This window comes from Rhinoderma darwinii, chromosome 6, assembly GCF_050947455.1.
Source record: "Rhinoderma darwinii isolate aRhiDar2 chromosome 6, aRhiDar2.hap1, whole genome shotgun sequence".
Taxonomy (NCBI): Eukaryota; Metazoa; Chordata; class Amphibia; order Anura; family Rhinodermatidae; genus Rhinoderma; species Rhinoderma darwinii.
This window is the reverse complement of record NC_134692.1, coordinates 48,880,979-48,889,498: the sequence shown is the minus strand read 5'-3', so window position 1 is coordinate 48,889,498 and position 8,520 is coordinate 48,880,979.

The following is an 8,520-nucleotide window of genomic DNA, read 5'->3' as shown; positions in this document are numbered from 1 at the left end:
TGTAAATTAGACCTAGTTCCATGGGTCGGTAGGTACGATTACGGAGATACCACATATGTAGAGGGTTTTTTTTATGTTGTACGACTTTTGCACAATAAAAACACTTTTGAACTAAAATTATTTGTTTTTGCATCGTCGCTTTCCAAGAGCCGTCATTTTTTTTATTTTTCTGTCAATGTAGTGATTTTTCGGCTTGTTTTTTGCGGGACGAGACGTAGTTTTGATTGGTACTGTTTTGGGGTACATGGAACTTATTGATTACGTTTTATGACTTTTTTGGGGGCAATGGAAAAAAAATAGCACTTTCGCCATTGGTTTTTACAATTTTTTTTTACGGTGTTCACCTTGCGGTTTCATTTACATATTAACTATTGTTTGAGTCCTTATGGTTGCGGTGATACTATATATGTTTACTTTTATTTATTTTTTACACTTTTACTAAATAAAACCACTTTTTATGGAAGAAAATGGATTTATTTTATTACTGTAATTTTAATTTCACATTATTTACTTCTTTTTTTAGTCCCACTAGGGGACTTTACTATGCGATCTTTAGATCGCTGCTATAATGCTTTGGTACACTTAGTATACCAAAGCATTATTGTCTGTCAGTGTAAATCTGACAGGCAATCTATTAGGCCGTGCCGGAGGCATATGCCCAGGGCAGACCTGGGGGCTTTTATCAGGCCCCCGGCTGCCATGACACCCCATCGGAGGTTCGCGATTGCATTTGCGGTCGCCGATGGGTGAGAGGGAGCTCCCTCCCTCTGTAAACAAGCTAAATGCCGCTGTCGCTATTGACCGCAGCATTGAACAGGTTAAACGGCTGCGATCGAAGTAAACGTCGATCGCGGTTGTTGGAGCAGGAGCCCGGCTGTCATTAAACAGCCGAGCCCCGGCTCCAGCCTGCGCGAGAAACCCGTGCAGGACTTTGACTGGGCCGCTGTGAAATGGCGACGGGTTAGCCTAAGGCCCCTTAGTGACCGCCGTGAAAAGGCGTATTGGTGGTCACTAAGGGGTTAAAGGCTAAATGAAAAACACATTGCAACAGTAGTGTGCCACGTGGCCGAGAACTGCACTGCAACACCACACGCCGTTTCACCAGTTTTTCAATGGGGGCTTTTGACCGCACGGTTTGAGTAGGTGACGGACCTATTCAAACCATGTATACTCCAGGGTTTGTCCTGCAAATACTAATGCAAAACACTGTCTAAAATATGCAAGTGTGAATGAGGTGTAATAAAGACTCTATAGAGCCAAAGCTACTAACATTAGTGTGCCTGCCAACTACCTGGGGTCTCTTTCATCTTTCTGTGTTCTCCAAAGCTACTAACATGTGGACACAAAAAAAGAAGATTGGACCAATTGCTGACACGCCTCTCCTGTTTGACGTAAGGCTTGGGCTACACTGCAAATTTGGACACGGAATAGCAGTCTGGCTGTGCACCTGTGTCGTGGCCAAAGTCGCCATGTAGCCGTAGCTTTAAGGGTCTTCACACACAGAGATTCCAGGCGTATTTCGGGGCGCAAACGTCCCGAAATACACCTGAAAAAACGGTAGCTAAAAGCCTACAAACATCTGTCCATTGAATTCAATGGGAAAAACAGCATTTTGTGCAGACGAGGTGGTTTTTAACACCAGTTTTAAAAAACGGCATGTAAAAAAAAACGCTGCGTAACAAGGAGGAGCATGTCACTTCTTGAACCATTTTGGAGCTGTTTTTCAGTGTCAATAGAAAAAAACGCTCCAAAAACATTGAAACACCTCGAAAAACATTCTCTGCTTCAAAAATGGCTGAAAATCAGAGTCTGTTTTTGACGCTGCGTGTGAACATAACCTAAGATGTGGGTCATTAGCATATAGGTCAGTGTATACTTCCAGAATCTGTATACAAGCGCTAGTAACGGCATGAGGAGACATATACACAGCTGCCGCTTGGCCGGTCATCGTGCTTTCTTTAGAGAAAACATGTGCAAAGTATGAAATAGTTGACATTTTTCTTGCAGATTTTGACTTTTAAATACCAGATGTGAGTACTTTGTCATTATTTTACCTATTGCTGTGCTCTGTAATAAAACATTCAGATGTAGCAGAGCTTAATTTGTCATTTATTTTGTGTACGGTGAGAACTCATTAAAAAGGGAATGTAGCAGGTCCTAAGAAAAAACACAAATATCCCATAATGAAATCACAAAAAGTGACAAATGCAGTGACATTATTATTGTAGGCCACAGTGCCCCATAAGAGACAGCCAGTGCCCCAATAAAACAGCCAGCTAAATAATAAGCTTCCTCCCCCACTAGGTAGACAATACCTGTCCATATGCTGTATTAGGGCATAGCGACGTAATAAGCCAAAGTACGGGGCCCATAAGTACGAGCAGCCCCCACTCTAGAAGACTCAGCCTGGCCACGTATTAGATCCTTGACTGAAAAGGCACCAAGTCGCTATAAATTGATCTGATGGACCAGGATGTCCAGGTGTTGCGGCCCAACACTGAGGGTATGTTCACACGCACTGTTTTCAGACGTAATTCTGGAGTTTTACACCTCGAATTACGCCTGAAAAAAACGGCTCCATTACACCTACAAACATCCGCCCATTGCTTTCAATGTTTTTTTTTTTACGATGTTCAGTTCCCACGAGGTGTTCTTTTAAGCGTCGATGTCAAAAGACGGTGGGTAAAAAGACGCCCGCGTCAAAGAAGTGCATGTCACTTCTTGGGACCTATTTGGAGCCGTTTTTATTGACTCCATTGAAAAAACGCTCCAATAACGTCTGTAAAATACGCAGCAAAAAAACGCAAGTTGTTAAAAAACGTCTGAAAATCAGGAGCGGTTTTCAGTGAACACTTAGGGTATGTTCACACGGCGGGGGTCCGTAACGGCTGAAATTACGGGGATGTTTCAGCCTGAAAACATCCCCGTAATTTCAGCCGTACCGGCATGTGCAGGCGCTTGTACGCCGCGTCAATTACGGCCGTAATTAGCGCTGCTATTCATTGGAGTCAATGAATAGCGGCTCCAATTACGGCCAAAGAAGTGACAGGTCACTTCTTCTACGCGGGCGTCTATTTACGCGCCGTCATTTGACAGCGGCGCGTAAATATACGCCTCGTGTGAACAGACAAACGTCTGCCCATTGCTTTCAATGGGCAGATGTTTGTCAGCGCTATTGAGGCGCTATTTTCAGACGTAATTCGGGGCAAAAACGCCCGAATTACGTCCGTAAATAGGCCGTGTGAACATACCCTCAGGGTATGTTCACACGGCGGGGGTCCGTAACGGCTGAAATTACAGGGATGTTTCAGCCTGAAAACATCCCCGTAATTTCAGCCGTACCGGCATGTGCAGGCGCTTGTACGCCGCGTCAATTACGGCCGTAATTAGCGCTGCTATTCATTGGAGTCAATGAATAGCGGCTCCAATTACGGCCAAAGAAGGTGACAGGTCACTTCTTCTACGCGGGCGTCTATTTACGCGCCGTCATTTGACAGCGGCGCGTAAATATACGCCTCGTGTGAACAGACAAACGTCTGCCCATTGCTTTCAATGGGCAGATGTTTGTCAGCGCTATTGAGGCGCTATTTTCGGGCGTAATTCGGGGCAAAAACGCCCGATTTACGTCCGTAAATAGGCCGTGTGAACATACCCTTACTCATTTCTACAAGGGAATACTGAAGCGCTTTGCAGCGGCTCTGTACTCTGGGGAATAAATAGGTTCTGCGCCATGTACCACCCGCTATGATGTCTATCTGCACTAATGGAGCATATGGACAGAAATGTCCCCAATGGGGTATCTAGTAGTACCAATATGTTATCTTTATCAGAAATTTACAGAAAGGGATGGCTTTGCATTTCTGAACAAGTATATATGTCTAAGATTTTCTTTTAAATCACATTTTTGTAATGGACTACACGGAGCCGATTTAAAATTTTTGAACAGTTTTCACAGAAACCATTAACGTACAAGAAGAAAAGACTGTGGCAGTTTTAATAGGAGACGTGATATTTTTAATATGCACATATTATTAAACTGCCAAAACCTGTCACTACACATCTCTATGACCGCGGGCATAAGATTCCTGGGTGTAGGCGCTCTGTACTAAAATGCCAGCTTTAATAGATGCCTTGGATTTTGTTTCACAGATCACATAGTATTTAAGAAATTATTATACCAAACCTAATCTACTATTGCAACTGGAGATCCTAAAGCCGTGACGCCAAATCCATTCAAGGTCTTTCAGGAAAAGTTGCGGATTCAGGTTTTGTTTCTGGATAAATGAGGATTATACTATTTCTTGATAATGAGCATAACTTGGAATAAAAAAACCAAACTAAATATTTACACATTTTACCAAAAAGTTGCCTATAAAGCATACAGTACGGAATAAATCTGTTCATAGTTACAGAAAACCATCCCATTTATTAAAAAAGAAAAAAATGGTTATTTTGATGTTGGATTGAGTGCGTTGACTGCAGCGCTACAAACTAGAATACTACTTTTTCGTTTTCAAGGAAACCACACGACTATCTACCTACATATTACATGAAGAGGAGAAAAGCATCTATAAAAAAAAAAATGCCTGTACAATTTTTTTATTTTTTTTTACACAGGGCCTACCAAAATGTTGAAATCCCAGCCGCACTTGATATCCCCCTCCCCAGAATACCTTTTAGTTCCTGGGCAGATCACTCATGAAGTGCTTTGTCTAGACTGTGCAGCTGTCCTGGTACTCTCTATCCCCTGCATTAAAGAGGTTTTCCCATGAGAGACATTTATGATATATCCACGGGATATTCCATAAATGTCAGATAAGTGCGGGACCCACATCTATCTCTAGAACGGGGTCCCCTAAACCCCGTTCTGTGTTGCGGCAGAAGCAGGTAAATTCCAACCATGAATTAGGAAACAGCGTAGCTCGATGAGGTACACGATTTCTGGATGTCCCATAGTACTGAATGGTAGTTATGGAAAAAGCGTAGCTCGCATGCTATGCGGCTTCCGGAACTGCGATTCACTACTATGGTAGTTGCAGAAACAGCATAGCTCAGCGAACTATGCTGTTTTCGTAACTCCTGACCATATAGTCAGGAAGTGGCCGGGGAGGCAGAGGGAGCAGAAAAAGCTAGGACAGGGTTTACGGGCCTTGTTCTAGAGATAGGTGCTGGTCCCTGATGTGGGACCTGTACCTATCTGACATTTGTTACATATCCTGTGGATATGTCATAAATGTCTCTGATGGGAAAACCCCTTTAAAGTCATTGATTGAGCCACATTCTACAATGTAACATGAACATATATGTACTGGACATCCAGATTATATAATAGTTAAAGTGTCACTCCGCTCAAAAGCTAAACATTCAGGTGTGCAAATATCCTCAATATCCTATTCCTTTCTCTATATCATACAGTGGCATCAGGAAGCTGAGATCTCAGGAGCTGTTTGTTATAGGGCCACTATTTTATTAGAGGATAACAGCTATCAGTGATAAGAGTTTCCTCCATGTCACCCACAACCACGAGGACAGATCAACTCCGCTTCTTAGATCCTTGTGAGTACAACATAACGAGAGAAGGTTATTGGGGTTAACTGTAACCACACCTGAGTTTTTTAGGTTTTAAAGAGATCTCAAAGTCAGGGTATCTCAATATGCTTTTGCACCCACTAAGCACATTGCCTGACAAGGAGGAATAAAACAATGTCTCACAAGAAGAGTGCGGTGGTGTCAGCCGTGTTACCTTTTTCGACTAATCACCCAAGTGTTCAACATATAGTAAAGCGGACATACACTCACTATGAAAAAAACACAAGCAAAGAACGCTTCATAAGGCAGAATAAATGTACACAGTCACCAATACCAGAAAGCAGTAGCACCTGTTAAATGTGCAGGTGTGTTACAGTACATGAACGCATCATGCTTGGCATTCTTAGCAACCTGCATATTGTAAGGGTATTTGGACATAATACGACACATGCGTGGGTGGGTCTCTGTACATGTGCCCTTGAAAAAAAAAATCATCCCTAGCAAATCTGTGAAACAAATAGACCTAGTCACACACCCGGGGCTTTACATTCACCCTGCAATCCTCTATCCTTCACCTTTTATAGAAACATGTGACTAAAAATAGATTAGGAACAGCAACGCAAACTTCCATGATCGGCATGGTTCACTCCCCACGTGAAAGAAAGAACCAAGTCTGTAGGGTCGATACGTCGCCATTTTTTATATGCACAATATATTGGCATAATAGAGAATACTTTGCAGTAATGCCCGTTGCACACGACGGAGTGCAACTCGGCTGTTTTTCATGGAATCTGAGTGGCACCCGATCGTTTTCACAGCCCCATTCACTTTCCGATCCATGGAAACATAGGACACGTCCTGTCTTTCCACGGATCACTGACGGGACCCGGTCGGCAAACACGATCGTGTGCATGAGCCATTAGGGTGTTGTGGTCTGAGCTGTATTTTGGATCTGCTTTAGAAATAGTCAGTCAATCTTTAGAATACATTTTTTTTTATTCGGGTTCTTCCCCAAAACACATAAGAGCTCTTTGATAATTTGATGTTGATAATTCACGTACCTTTAAGAGGAATGTACTTAAAATCACATTGCAAAATATTATATAAAAGAAAAACACTGTTGTGCCGAAGCCAGATTCTTCTCTTGCCATCCTTTCCGGACCTTCTCTCGACTTCTTTTGAGTGGCAGAAATTATGTATATCTACTGTAGGAGAAACGACTGGCAATGTGACCAGACTAACACATGCATTATTGGGGATGGAGAATCTACTTTTCTGTAAGCAATCAATGACCTTCATACAAGCATAACACATAAGTTATCTTCTGCCAGGCTGGGTAGCTCGGAATCAGCGCCAAAAAACTTCAGAAACCAACTCCCATTGACTTAAAAAAAATAGTGTTTTTCGCAGCATTTTAAGCCCACTGCCATAGAGCGCCACGGGCTAAAAATGCTGCGCAAAAAATGCCGCGAAAATAGTGTCAAGAAATTGCAGGCAGGCTCAAAGTTTTTTTTCTGCCTGCAAAAAAAACAAAAAAATAAAATAAACTGTGTGTGAACAGGGCCTTATAGTCAAGAGAAAAAAGTTTCTGAATGTTTGTTTACTTTTGGAAAATATGACGACATATTGACATCTGTTTTGTTGTGGTTTGTCTTGTTGTCACCAGAGGTTATTTGTTTATAGAAGTTGGTGAAAACCACACAATTGTTATTTAGGCCCTGACAAATAAAAAATAACATAGGGGGAATTTATTAACCCCTTGGAGACAGTTTTTTTATTTTAGTTTTTTCTATCATTTCATTCAAAGAGCAATAACTTTTTTTTAGCTTTCTGTCAACATAGCCGTATGAGGTCTTGTTTTTTGCAGGAAAGGTTGTAGTTTTCAATGGTACAATTTAATGTACCATATATTGTACTGGGAAATTGAAAAATTCTTTGTGGTGTGGAATGCGAAAAAACAGGGATTCCTCCATTGTTCTTTGGGTCTCATTTTTATTGCGTTGACCGTGCGGGAAAAACGACATGTTAACTTTATCCTGCAGGTCAATACGCTTACGGCGATACCAAATTGATATAGTTTATGTTTTACTACTTTTACAAGGAGAAAACTGTTAGAAAAATATAATTGTTTTGTCTCAGCCATAACTTTTTTTTTTCTGTCGATTGAGCGATGTGAGGGCTTGTTTTTTTTGCGGGGTGAGATGTAGTTTTTATTGGTACCACTTTGGGGTACATGTGACGTTTGTAAAAATGTTATATTTCTTAAACTTTTTTTTTTGTAGTCCCCCCTAGGGGACTGAAACATGCATTATTGGATTCGCTCATGCAAGGCACTGCAATATGTATTGCAGTGTTTTGCCTTTAGTGTTGTCTACTAGAAGGCCTTAATCAGACGAGCGGATTTCACGTCTGGGTGCAGTCCGTTTTTTTTCACAGACACCACACGGACCTATGAAATTCAATGGGACCATTCAGGCGCAGCGTTTGTCCATTGCGTGAAACTCACTGCAGGTCCTATTTTGGTGCGTTTTTGTGCATCACGCAGCCTATTGAAGTCAATGGGTGCGTGAAAGAAAAATACGGACAGCTCATGGACGTCATCCATGTGCGGTCTACGATTCACGCACCAGTTGCTAAAGAAATGAGGGGGAAAAAACACCTTCGGTTTTTTTTGCGGACGTAAAAAAACGCATGACATCCGGATGACTCACGCGTGTAGAAAAACGCAGACACGCACTGTACACTGATGCCGTACGGAACTGCAACGCAAGGAACCACAGAAACTGAACAGCATCCTAGGATTTCTCACGGGGGGGCTGAACAGAGTGAGCCCTCCTCCTCTGTCTAACCGCTCAGATGCCACGGTCGCTAACTACCGCAGCATCTGAGGGGTTACGTGGCTGGAGTCTGAATAAAGTGCCAGGAGCAGCAAAAACGGCTCAAGTTTTTGCAACTTTTGAGCAGCTTGGTAAATTATTTAATACTTCTACG